At 39.6% G+C, this 13,989-nt stretch overlaps 1 protein-coding gene across 5 annotated transcripts in view; it reads right to left on the reverse strand.

Moving 5' to 3' along the window:
• The window catches only part of PALS2 (protein associated with LIN7 2, MAGUK p55 family member), a 61,530-nt gene that overhangs the window by 32,137 nt on the left and 15,404 nt on the right, over positions 1–13,989 (reverse strand). Inside the window, exon 1 of one of the 5 annotated variants that reach the window (XM_072854124.1) lies at positions 13,909–13,989. The exons of 3 other annotated variants lie outside the window; for them this stretch is intronic. The gene's annotated coding sequence lies outside the window, so the exon portion shown is untranslated. The remainder of the gene's footprint in view (positions 1–13,908) is intronic. One more of the 5 variants, XM_072854125.1, reaches the window with a different exon arrangement.

Raw genomic sequence — 13,989 nt, forward strand, 5'->3', positions numbered from 1 at the left:
GTAACATCATGTAGGCACATTTTCTAAACAGGACCCCTTCCTCATTCAGTAAATACAGTGGACCTCCTCTAGAAAGACAGTAAGACTGCTTAATGAAGGAAGCTGTTGTCTGCAGCATGCATACTTTACTGACTGCAGAAATGAACAGCATATATGGCAGTGAATTAGGGAAGGAAGGAGGAAAAGTCTAATTGAGAATGAATGCTCCCCTGGATATTCAAATTCTACCTACTGAACTTCTGCATGTTGAAAAGAAATAACATAAATGCTTAGAAATGTTTACTAATTTTTTTACTTCATTTTCTCTAAGTCTCCTGGCAAGCCAAGATTGACCTATTTTAGCATAACTATAAATAGAAGCTCGAGCAGTCCCTGCCCTTATCAAACCTAGCTCAACTATATCTTGCATGCCCATTTTTCTTCATGACTCTGAAGGTGACAAAAGCTATGGGGAAGAACGAACAACCCTTCCCCATCCCAAACACTGTAGCCATACTTCTTTCAGGCTGTGAAGTTTGTCTAAAAAAAGATGAAGCACAAATTTTCTGATGAACAGATGGACCTCACAGCTGCATCTTTTGGAAAGAAAAGCACTATTTTAAAATTATTTCAGCAAAGATAAAACGGGAACAAAGCATCACATCTCCAAAACCAGCTGAATTAAAAGGTTAAGTCTTATTTGGATATATAGATCATGACCAACAATAAGATATTCATAAGAGATACACTAAAATCCAGTACTGAGGAAATTGTGTTAGACTTCTATTTCTTAAAGGATTGTAGAGAAAAAGATCTCAATTGTAAAGTACAAAGGCAATTAACTTAACTTGATGCTCACTAACTAAGCTTGATGCTTTGAAGATAAGCCTATACAGGTGTTAAATATTCCCAAGTTTTCTTTTTTTAATTAGAGAAAGACTGATGCAAGCTTCAGGCACAGATGATTAACTGAGGAGGCATACACATGCACACACACAAATATGCTGAATAAGTCTTTTCTGACAGAGAGAAGGTTCTCATATAATGGTTTAAATTGTACAGGTCTAACCCCACAGTTGAAAGTTCTCTGCAGCAAACAAATGGTAGGACAGCAGAAACCTGCATGGTGATTCCTCTGTTGTAGTTTGAGCCACCTAATGAATTTGCTTCTTCATTATGGTATTTGTGCCACACTGGATGGAAGGGGCAGGAGGGCTTAAGATGCCTTCTGAAAGGTTCAGGAGATGCAATTATTTAAAAAGAGAATTCACTTTCCCATTTTTCTGCTTAAATAGTCTTCATGCTCCACTAAAAAAGTAGCATTTCTTACTGAATTACAGCGTATACAACTGTTTAAGAGTAATCAGTTAAATGATTACTAAAAAGTAAACATTTTCCTCCTAGGGGTACATTCAGGAAAATAATTGGATGAGGTTATGAAAGCTTAACTTAAGTGGGAAGGGTCCCCACAAGGGTCCTCTAATCCAACCTCATGCTCCTGGACAACCTGCTCCAATTGATCCTGTTTGAGCAGGAGGGTTGGGCCAGATGATCTGAAGAAGTCCCTTTCAATTCTGTGATTCTGTAATTATTTCCTGGCATCCTGCATTCAGATCGAAAGCTTCACTCACTACTATTACTCTTCTTGAACTTTGCTATATACTCTTTCACACCATGTAAATGTTACCTTTAAATAAATACTGAAAGTTCATATTGATACTGAAAGACAGAAATCTCCACTCTTGTTGTAATATAAAAGGCCCCAGTTTAAACCCATAAACACCATCAGCTCAGTTACAGATGCCTGCGCTTCTCCAGGGCAACTCAAGCAACACTGAAAAAGCTATGCTGTCAGCGGTCATTTTGAGCTAAATGTAAGAATTTTCACACCATTAAAAAAAAGAAGAAAAAGCAGACCTATGTCTCCACATAATTACTTTATGAATTGATACTAAATTGCTAATATGCTGGTTTACAGCTTCTAAATACCGTTCATCAGAAACTTAATAACTACAGTAAATCTTTGCTGAACATCTGAACATCACCACTGCAAGTTGCCAACAAATAAATAAATTTACTTCCACAGTTTCTGAAAACTTTACACATTGCCCTAAATAATGAAGCTTTTGCTTTAGCTGCCTATTTGCATTAGTCTTCCTAAAAGGTAGTACTACGGAGCCAAATTTTGAAACCAGTTCCATTTCCCCTCTAAACTGTATATTATACAGGTATGATAAAGTACAGCTTAAAGGAAACCACTACTTTCCCTCTTGCTATTACAAATGTTCATATGTTGCTATTTAAAAGAAATAACATTTGAGGAGATCTTTGAAAAAACTTCAAAACATAAGCATTTCTCTGCACCTGCCAAGCTGCACAAAAACGAAGACCAAATATTCCAGACATTGAACAAGTAGGGCTGTATATGTAAAAGCTCCCATTGTAGGAAGAAAATCTAAGTGTTCCAAGAGGAGAGAAATTAAAAACAGTATTGTGCCTCAAATTACAAGCAGCAGTTGCATTTGAAATGAAATACAGAAGGAACTTAATGCAAAAGCTTCAACCACCATACAGCACAAACTGGAGCATGTAAAAGCAAGTCACCCAAAAGCTTTTTAAAAGGCCGAATTATTTCCTTTTTATTGTAGTGTTCTTACTTTTCAGCTACAGATGTTAGGAAAGCATGTACTGATGTCACACAAAGACTACTGTACTTTAAATGAATGCTAGCATATGCCCCAGGAGAAATTTCAATTTTGGTGAATAAAGACTGTATTCCCTTAGCTCTTCAACTACTTTAGTACTTCAGGTACTAAAGGATATTTTAAAACTGATTTTTAAATTAAGGCAAAACGCATTCAGTGGATATGCAGTCTAAGATACTACTTTGTACCCAAACTTTCAGTACAAACTCAACAAGTTTCATGACGTATCCTGCACTACACTCAACTTATACAACAGGCTGAACTTACTGGATCACATCAATCATCGTTCCTCATATTTTGCAAGAAACAGCTGGATGAAGAAACACATATTCTCTGCAGTCACATACACAGGCAATTAATGCCAGTATTTATGAAGTCCAAAATACCAGCATAACAGATGCAACAGAGCGAGTACAGCTTTTGAAGTATGCCTTTCTCTGTATCTCAGTTTTTCAGGTCTAACGTGCACCCTTCCAAATTAATCAAGGCTTTGTATCTCTGTATTTCTGTCACAGGACTCAAAATTATTTATCTGTTGCAGGGTGACAGAGCCTGGAGACAGCATAACTGACTGACAAAATACTAACAACATAAGTAAAGACCACAGTTATATACCCAGGAGCAAGTTATGTGTAACACAAAAATAATTCCGTTTACTGTACCACTTTTCTTGGTGGGAAAGTTGAGGTGAACTCATGCAGAACCATCTAGACAATTTTATCCCATTGATAACTTTATCCTAAGGCCAACTGGAAATCAATGAGGAGATCTTCCTAAATCAGATCCCTTCTTCACACAAGTGCTAAATTTAGACCTGAAGAAAAAATAGTGAACACCCTTCCAAAGGGAGAGGAGAATTCCACTTTAAGTCCTATGTGGTTTCATCTTGTTACTGGTCTCCAACCAACATTGTCAGAGTGGATAAAGGCGAGCTGTGAAACTTCCAGGTTTTATGTTCTGCCCCACTTCTAAGAACAGGCACCCCAGCAGCAACAAAACGGGAGGTTCAAGAGTTCCGTTATGAACATGTTTCTTCAACCATTCGCACTTTCATCTAGGCACACTATGCAGGCATATTTTCACAGAAGACAGTTAAAATTCACAAGCATTGTAAGATACTCTACTTACAGCGTAAATGTCATGGCTCAGAACAATACTCACAGAGCTATTTTGTAATGTGGTTTGGGTACGTCTGCAAACAAGACAAGGTACTTCTAATGCACAAAACTGGATACTCTACTGCAGAGCAAAGTAACAACACTGCACCTCCAGAGATGCATGCTGAATCTGATCAATAGAGATCTTGTTGGTTCCGCTGGAGTTTGCATCTCAGGCGTGCTTGCATCCTTCCATCTGAAAGCACCTGATCGCTTAACAGAACACCAGTAGGAAATCATCAAAAAAATTCGCACTTCAGATACCGGGGTGTTTCCTTAATCTTGGTTAATATGAAATTTAGCTTAAACAATTCTTTCTGCCCCCTGTTCTTAATCCAAATCACTTATAGCTAGAAAACAATGCCTCAGTTTTCATTCTTGTAACCTAAAGAGGGTAATTTTCTGCCCTAAAGAGGGCAATTTCTCCTCTCCTATGTTGACTGGGAAAGAAGTAAGCCTGGCATAATTCCTCTGTACCTCTTCCAGTCTGCACCTTTTTTCAATATGGACAGTTAGAATTGTGCAAATTATATCAGACAAGAGTCTCATGAGTGCCGGCACAACAGCATTAATACTTCCCTTTCTACTGATACAGATAGATCATGAGATCTATTTTGACCTTCTCACAGTTACATCATACTGTCAGCTCAATCTACTGGTCTGTCACAAAAGAATATAAAAGATCATTTTGAACCTGTCTCCTCCAAACCTTAAATTTGTAGCTGAACAAACTGTCCTCTTCCTTAAGTGCAAAACACTACATGTATATTTTGTCCCACTGCTATTATTCTAGGCTTCAAATCAGTTTTTGGCACTTTCGTTTTGATCCTCTCTTGCTTCAGTGAAAATGCTTAGGCAATGAATTTCACCAGAAAGCACCTTTCATCCAGATACTACCTCTGCTTTTAACACTACCTCCTTCTACAGCTTTAAGGGTAGGAGACACTGAGAAATTCTAACAATTAAGAATGTTATGATGAAGGGTTTTGATATCGAGTGAAGTAAAGCTGTATTAACACATTCTCAGACTTATTTCATAACAACAGCAGAATGCTTTTTTAAGTGAAAGCATCCAAACACATCACTTTCAAAATCTGATTGCCCCATTATGATGCAGCCACTCCAAAAACTACACCTATGCCCTTTTAATACATCACACCCATATATTTACATTTCATGCATGCCCTGTTTCAGATCTCTGTTATTGTGAAGTATTTGTTTAATTATCACTTCCACCTAAAACACTGGAGTATTTAAATTAGATCTGCATCAATGCAGACACAAAAATATTTTTATTTGAGGTTCTATTACAGATGCTGCAAAAGCTTTTGAAAATTGCTCAATAAATTAATGTCGTGGCTTAACCCCAGTCAGTAACTAAGCACCATGCAGCCGCTCACTCACCTGAGCAAGGCTTACTGATCACTCCCTGGCTCTCCAGTCAATGAATCAGCTTATGGATGGGAATCAGGGAGTCTCGGTTGGTGTGATATTACCGCCAGTGCACCGTGTGGTAGCAATTGGCACCTGTTGTTCTTTGACCCTCAGCAGCCCCACAACAGAAGGGTCCTCTGAGAGACCAGGCAAGGTGGACAGCTGTTTAATTTCCTCCATCTCCAAGGCAGCTATACCAAAAGCCCACCAGTACCCTTTTGGGTCCTTGAAATACCCTCTCCTGAGGGAGTCTATGCCAAGGATGCACGGAGCCACTGGGCCAGTCACAATGGGGTGCTTTTGCCATTCATTCCCAGTTAGGCTCACTTCAGCCTCCAATACAGTTAGCTGTTGGGATCCCCCAGTCACTCCAGAAATACAGATGGGTTCTGCCCCTTTATAGTTTGATGGCATTAGGGTACACTGTGCACTGGTGTCTACTACAGCCTTATACTCCTGTGGGTCTGATGTGCTAGGCCATCGAATCCACACAGTCCAGTAAACCCAGTTGTCCCTTTCCTCCACCTGGCTGGAGGCAGGGCCTCTCTAGTCCTGGTCATAGTATTCATTACCCGCTTCTTGTAAATACAAGTCAGTAGTTCCTTCATTAAAATCAGCCCTTCTACTCTGTCTGGGGAACTGCCTACTGGAAACCGGAGCAGCAATTTTCCTGGAAGAACCCCCTTGTATGATTGTTTTTCCTTGCAACTCATGTACCCGTGCCTCTAGGGTCAAGGTAGGTTTTCCATCCCATTTCCTCATGTCCTCTCCATGGTCACACAGGTAAAACCGTAGGGTGCCCTGTGATGCGTACCCTCTATATCCTCTCTCTTGAGCAGAAGAATGCTGACTCCTAATAGCTGAGATACTGGTCCATACAGGTGGAGAGTAGGACATATCCTCTTTGAGTTGCTGGACCTCCCGGGACAGTTTCTCCACAGCTGAGACAAGGGAGGAAGAGACACTTTCTTCATATTCCCGGAGCTGACCAGCCAATTCATCCACCGTTGGTGCCTCTTCATCTTTCCCAGTGAGTATTGCCAACAAGTTCGCATACAACGCTGGTGCGCTCCATACAAACTTCCGCCACATGGGTCCTGTGCACCAGACTTCATCTGGATCTTTGCATAACTGCTTGTTGTTCAGGTCATCATAAACCACCTCCAGCACGGCTAATTCCCTCAGGTACTGGATACCTCTCTCCAGGTGCCTGGGCGATATATAACGTCTTCCTTGATATCTTTCCTTCATACCTGACAGCATACACCTCCAGAGGCTGAAGACTTGTGCTCCTTTTCCAATTGCTTTGTCAATGGCCCCTTCCCTAGAAAGGCATCCCAGCTGTTTGGCTTCCTTACCCTCTAATTCCAGGCTACTGGCCCCATTATCCCAGCATTGGAGCAGCCAGGTGACGATGTGCTTGCCTGGACAACAGCTGAAATCTTTTCACATATCTCCCAGCTCACTCAGGGATAGGGATCAGGTGGTTTCCATCTCGTTTTACGAGTTCTTCCTCTTCCTCCTCCTCTCCTCATGATGGCCCTGCTTTTTCATCATCCCTTACTAAAGGAGCTGACTTTCGCTTCCAACATTTCTTCTTGTGTACAGGGGCAACTGATACCGGCACAGGCTGGTCCTCTGGTTCAGCTGCAGTACCGGTTGCCGGGGTTGGAGTAGCCACAGTGCCTGTTGTTTTGTCATCATATCCAGATCTTCTTTTAGTTCTGAATAGTGCTAAACAGGGCCCAGTAGGCATGGGCCAGGCCCTAGCACATTGCAGTGATCTGTGTGTCCCTAGAATTGCCAGGGTGACCGCATACTTTTTCCAAATATTCTACTAATTTTTCAGGATTCTGCACTCATTCAGGGGTGAAGTTCCAAAACACTGGAGGTGCCCACTGTCCTAGGCATTTGCCCACCCTATTCCACACACCCTGCCACTCATAACTATCCAGCCTTGGGGCAGATCTCTGGATGATATTCTTAAATTGCTTATTAACCTTAGACAAATCTGAAACAATATTCCCAAGAAATACCAATATAAATCTCTTAACTACCCAAGGATGTTCAGCATACTGAAAAGTTATTGTAATGAAGGAGGAAACGTCATAGAAGAAGGTAGCGAAGGTGCCATTCTGTATTTCCTCCATAAAAAACCTCTCGGAGGAAGAAGAGGTGCTAATTGTCTCCATGAGGTGGTAACCGAAATACAGTAATGGCTTCAGTACAAAGCTCAAATACCAGATTAAGCTCAAGGACAGTGTTTTAATAACAAATCTCCCAGACAAAACATCACTAATCACTGCAGAACATAGCAAACTGCAAAAACCAACACCAATCTTTAACATCTACAGGAAAAAAAAGAGCATGGTGCAGAGCAGATAAACTAATATCGAGAACAGATTAATCAATATCATGACCCGCAACTGTTAACACATATAAACTCCTTAATAAGCTCTGGTTAGCCTGTTGTTATTATCTCAAACCCTTCAAGGTCCATGTTGAGCACCAAAAAGGACTGTTGTGGTTTAATCCCATCCAGCAACCAAGCACCACACAGCCGCTTGCTCACCCTCCCCCCCCGGTGGGATGCGGGAGAGAATCTGAAGAGCAAAAGTAAGAAAACCCATGGGTTGTGAAAAGAACAGTTTAATAACGGAAGTAAAATAAAATAAAATAATAACGACGATAAATTGTAATGAAAAGGAAAACAACGAGAGAGAGAGAGAGAGAGAGGAACAAAACACAGGAAAAACAGGTGATGCAACCGATCACTACCCACTGAACAACGCCTAGTCAGTCCCCAAGCAGCAATCCCTGCCCCTGGCCAACTCCCCCCAGTTTATATACTGAGCATGACATCATATGGTATGGAATAGCCCTTTGGCCAGTTTGGCTGTGCCCCCTCCCAGCTTCTTGTGCACCTGGCAAGAGCATGGGAAGCTGAAAAGCCCTTGACTAGTGTAAACATTACTTAGCAACAAATAAAACATCAGTGTGTTATCAACATTATTCTCATATTAAATCCGAAACACAGCACTATACCACCTACCAGGAAGAAAATTAACTCTGTCCCAGCCAAAACCAGGACAATTAATATGCAGAAAGCAGAAACGCAAGACTGCTTTTTAGAGCACAAAATAAAGCACTTTAGAAAAGATTTAGACTATCTCAACACATTATTTAATAAAAATGGAAGTGATTCTGTTTTAAAATAGAGAATATATTTGACTATTAAATGACTATATTATCTACCCCATTTTTCTAAAAGGTAAAAGACCCACCATGCAAAACTTCCATAGGGAAGTTTTCAGTTAATTCTGAGTCTACTTAATTTCACTGAAAGTTTTCCCTCTGCATCGCAACTTGCAAGTGAAAAATTTAAGACAGGATTTAAACTGCAAAAATTATAAATTAAATCATCTCTGGCCTAGGACCTCAGTTTTCAATTTTACATGATCACCTAGTACATTTTCCAGAAGATTCATTTGAAGTTCATTCCTAAACTCTAATGTTTCCACTTCCACTAAAATAATCCCTCTTATGCAAGCACTCCCCACCTCTGCCCAAACAAACTTATTAGGAAGCTGTAAAAGCAAGTTGCTAAATTAACAATGTTATAGTTCAGGGTGACTTGCAACAGAAAAAAAAAAAATTCTTTACTACCCTTGTCATATGATGCTGTTCTTGTTTACTCTAAGGACACAAGGTAAAGCCTTACCTACAAAGAAAATTTACCAAAACACACTTGGAATGTTAGTAGTGATGTAGCGGACAGAAAATGGCTTTTCCAAATTTGTTTGCAGAACAACATTGCTGATGTTTTTAAATGGTGAAAAATACCACATAAAACCTTTGTACTCTAATATAGAGATGGCAAAACATGATGGCATGTTAAACGCCTACTTGACCTTCATGAACGCCCAAAACGCATCTCAGTCACTTCCCTAGTAAGAGACTATTCTATACTTTTCTTTTAATTTAACGCAGTCAAGATTTACACAATTACCTATTCATTATCCTCAACAGTTACCTTCCTTTAGTCCTTTGATGAGTATGTTCAAGAACCCCAGAAAAGGAATAAAAAGATCACCTTGACACTCAGATTGTGAAGGGAACTAAGAAACTCCATGGAGTATGTAACACTGCACTTAGTCACGTTTCACCTCCCAGACTACATCCCCACAATATGCTGCAAGGATTTATTTAGGATCACAAATGCTTAATTAAAAGTGGGAATTTTAATTTCAATTTAAGAATATCTGGGCACAATAACAGGGGAAAAGGTGACTTCTAGTGGTCTTGGGACAGCTTGCATTAAGAACTACACGTTTTTAAGAAAATTACCACTTCAAATGTTCACTTTGAACGTTCACCACCTTCACTTTCAAGTCAGTTTCCAACTTACTGCTGTGAACACTGAATGACAATGTTCTGTGTTTTATAGGGTGGACACAGACACAGAAACTGCAAAGGGTATCTTCAAAATGGTATTTTGCACTTGTACCTGTGATGCATACTGACAAGTTTGAAATTTTCTACTCTATTTCCTTAGAATACCAAGTTTGGTTTCATTAAGTTTTGCCTAAGAACTTCAGAATTTTCAGTCATGTACTCTGTCACCCCAACTGAAGCAAAACCAGAGAACTTTTAAGTAAAGGCTTACAGTGAATAACTTGCCATCAAATAGTTACAAGTTTTCTCATGAAACAATGAGTTTTAAACATCTTTCCATTCAACTCTTTCTTTGGAAAGTGGGATACTGGATGACAGAAGCTCAAAGACATAACTGAAACTTCAGAGTAGTGGAAGGGCTGCAGTAAAAGATGGGAATATAGTTCATCTCAGAAATATAATGATCAGCTTCATATATAAACAAAAATCTTGCTTCCAACAACTGTTGATGGCTTCATTCCCAATGTCCAAAGAATGTGCTTAAATTAAGTACAACTTACTACCAGAACTAAAGATTAAGTGGGAAGTTAGAAGCATGTTATATGCCCAGATATAATCTGCTGCTATTGTACCAAGCCTGTACCAGATGACATGAAAGCACACAGAGCCTAATAACTGCTGCAGTGGAAGGCAGTAATGTCAGTTTATTTCTCTTCTTTGATAGCAGTAACTATCCAAGTACATACTTCCAGTCACCCACACTACACAAATCACTCCCTCAATTACTGTTGCACAAGCCAAGTTCAGCACATCTTCAGTTCAATTATTTTCTTTTTTTCAAAAGAAATTCTGGCAAATGCAAAGACAGCTGAACTCTTCTTCTTGGACAGTTCACACCACTGCAAAAGTTAATCAAAGAATACAGTCTATCAAGGCTTTTTATCGTTTTCTGAGACAGGTAAATTGCTGTAATAGCTGAACGTAGAAATTTTTAAAACTACAACTTTTACTTATATTTCATTATCTCTTTTATGACATGTTTTCTTGGAAAAATGAGGCCATGATGGAACTTGGCTTTTTGAGTGCATCTGAAACATGAGAAAGTCTACAGAGGGGAAAAAATTAAACAAATTTTAAGATTGTTTCTTTCTAGACTCCAAACTGCAACTGCTGTTTCTTAAAAGCAGTTCATACTTATCCTCATATGCTAACTCTCTTCAATACTATTTATGGTGAAACAATAAAAGCCACAGACTCTCTTGGTTTTGACCCAAGCCCTTTGTTCTATTCCTTCCCCCACTGCTTAGGGGTCTCAGAGAAAGGGATGGGAGGAGAGAAGAGAGGAAGATGTTAGCACAAGCAGCACCTGACTGAGCCAAGAACCTCATTGGTTTTTGACAATGGAACCTCTCAGATTCGCACAAGTTTCTAGGCCCAGTTACTTGGGTATCAGTAGTCAGAATTACTTAGAATAGAATGCCATCAGCAGAGAAGAAGTGGAGAGGACTCTCAAAATAGCCTATTACAGTCCTCCCATGTACAATCAGAAATGGCAGGTTAGGGACCATGATTCTTCTCCATGCCCAGCCTTGGAATTCCACTGCAATAGATAAATAATTCCATGCTTCAGCTTTTCCACAAGAAGGTTTTATGAAGTCTGGGTCCTGACCTGGAAAAGAGTAATTGCTTTGCCAACCATCTTCAGCATGGAAGTTGAGAGGACTGTCTCATCACACTAAATGAGTTCTCAGAGCAGGCAGTCCCATCCATAGTAGTTTCTGCTTATTATACTTCCCATTAAAGTCCTCTTTACCAGGAGAGTATTGGGGTGAGAGATACATAAAAAGGGAGCAATGTACCCTCTTATGGATAAATTGGTTCTTTGGACACAACTAGCTTTACGACTGCAGAATAATTTAACATGAAGTTACCCTCAAGTTCCCAAGTGAACTTAAAAGGGCAGCGATGTCTTTTTCCGTAATGCTACGATACCCAACATTTTCTGGGTGTTACAAGGTAAAAAAAATATTCATGACATTCATAACTACTGGCAACAGAGGAAACAAGCACTATCTCAGCAGACCGGTCACACAGCACACACAAGGCAATAAGAATCAAATAGACGGAGTAGTATTGGCTCATGCAAACTCAGCACTGAAGTTAAATGGCCACATTCTTCCTCAAAATTTTGAAAAGTCTGAAACAAAACATAGTCTAAGAATGGATTTTCAGAAAATGTAAATTCCTCTTGATAAAAAGGCAATCAACCTGTTTAGTTGTTTTTTCAAATAATCAGCTATATTTCTTTCATTTTCCACTACATTGTTCCTGGAGACATGCCCAAAACCCAAGTGAAATCTTGATTCTGCTTCAACTTTTTGGATACTGTTTGCTAACATGGCCCTCAGCACACCTGCACACATTCCACTTGTCATGTGGTGCAAGAACAAGTCTTATACTCAGGACAGAATCTGGTTGGCTGTCTCTCCTCAAAGAGCAGCTGAGATTTTTAAGCAGCCCAAGCTTGCACTTCCCTAAATCAACAGATCCTGATAGCCCAGCTACAAGCATCCTACGTCAGCTACATGCCTGTGCAAAGCTGCAAGGTAGCATGCTGGACTTTAGCTTGCTTTTTGGTCCAGTTGGGAGGGGAAAATAGCTTGAGGAAACAGATATAAAGCAAACCACATGCAGGTAGACTGCCAGAACACCTGTCCCTGGACAGATCCAATGGCACACTAACAAAGCCACAAGCCCAGCAGCCTGTTCATAGCCAGGCAAGCACTCACTGGATTGCTGGTCCACCTACTAGCATTAGTCTGCATATAGAGATCCATTAGAAGCATCAGATCTTCATGTTGAAACTTCCTTTGGAATACTCAGTTTGGAAGAGACCTTAGCAATAATAATAGCACTCTGCTTGGAAAGGTATCTTTTATTCTCATTAATATAATATGCTTTCCATAAATCGAGCTTACTGATGGCACCGAGTATTTCTCTACAGAAACCTGCCAAGGTAGCAAATAGCAATGACACTTGATCCCGTAAGAAGGAATTTGTGTTCAATGACTGAAGCAGTTGAAACATGAAAGAAGCTTTCTCAGTTGCAGAAACTCTGGCACAGTTTCTGTTTTTCTAAACACAGTGTCAGGATTTAAATACCACATCACTTCTCAGCATAAGTTTTCAGACCCAGACAAGCCAACTTTCACACAGAAGGAATCAACACTTTCTTTTTAATACCAGAGAGACTGGTTTGAATGAGGTCCTGCCAGTAGTTCAAAAAAGAAGCCAAGTCTCTGTATTTAAAAATCCTTTTCTCAAATTCATTACCATCCTCCTGTACAGAACAATGGACATCAAGGGCTACGAAGAAAAAAAGATACAATCAAGCATGCATCACACTGGCCTAACATAGGATTAAATTATGGCTGAAAGAGTAGAGAATTAAATAGTCTGGTAATAATTTTTTTATATAGATTTGAAGTACTTGAAATTCACAGTGCAATTACGTAAATTTCACATATGCTCAAAACTGTGATTTTCCTCTGCATAATAAATGAATTGTTAACATATTGAACAAGTTTAAGCAGAGTACACCAAGGAATGTTGTAATTTCCTGGTCTCATGTGTCTGTTATACTTTTCTTGCTCTGACAATACCTGTAAACCCACACTCTGGCTCCATGTAACTCCTCTTCTATTATACATACATACTTGACTACAGGAAGGGAAAGAAGTGCAGGAAGAAAGGGGACATGTAGATATCCAAACTTAAGATTGTAGATATCCAAAATAAAAGATTGGGCACATGAACTATGATTCAGAAACAGCAATTCACATTTTCACTATCTGCAATAAATTGAGTTTTGTACCAATGGATTTTACACCTCTTTAGACTCATGAGGTGTCAGTCTTCTCTGTTCCTACAGGTAGTGAGTCCAAATAAAATTAAGCATTATGAAATCCACTGACTGCCTCAAGACAAACCACAGAGTTCAATTACCCACATGCTATTGCTGTGTATGACAAATGCCAAATGGGAGTTCCAAGACAGTTATTTAATATTAAAGCCAAAAGTAGTCAAAGGCCCATATTCAGTAGTATAACACATGGCAAAAGAAAGAGCCTAACTTAAGTACAAAATGAAAAATATTTTCATCCATTCTGAAGACAATACTGACTAACAGCAGGAAACTGTAGAACCCTTCCCCTAAACGATTTTCACCAAAGACTTACAGATAAAGCACTGTCTGTCAGTTTTCCTAATTCTTCTTTAACCAAGTCCATCACTCAGCAGACAGTTCTTGTTCTAGACAG

This window comes from Ciconia boyciana, chromosome 2, assembly GCF_034638445.1.
Source record: "Ciconia boyciana chromosome 2, ASM3463844v1, whole genome shotgun sequence".
In the NCBI taxonomy this organism is placed as follows: domain Eukaryota; kingdom Metazoa; phylum Chordata; class Aves; order Ciconiiformes; family Ciconiidae; genus Ciconia; species Ciconia boyciana.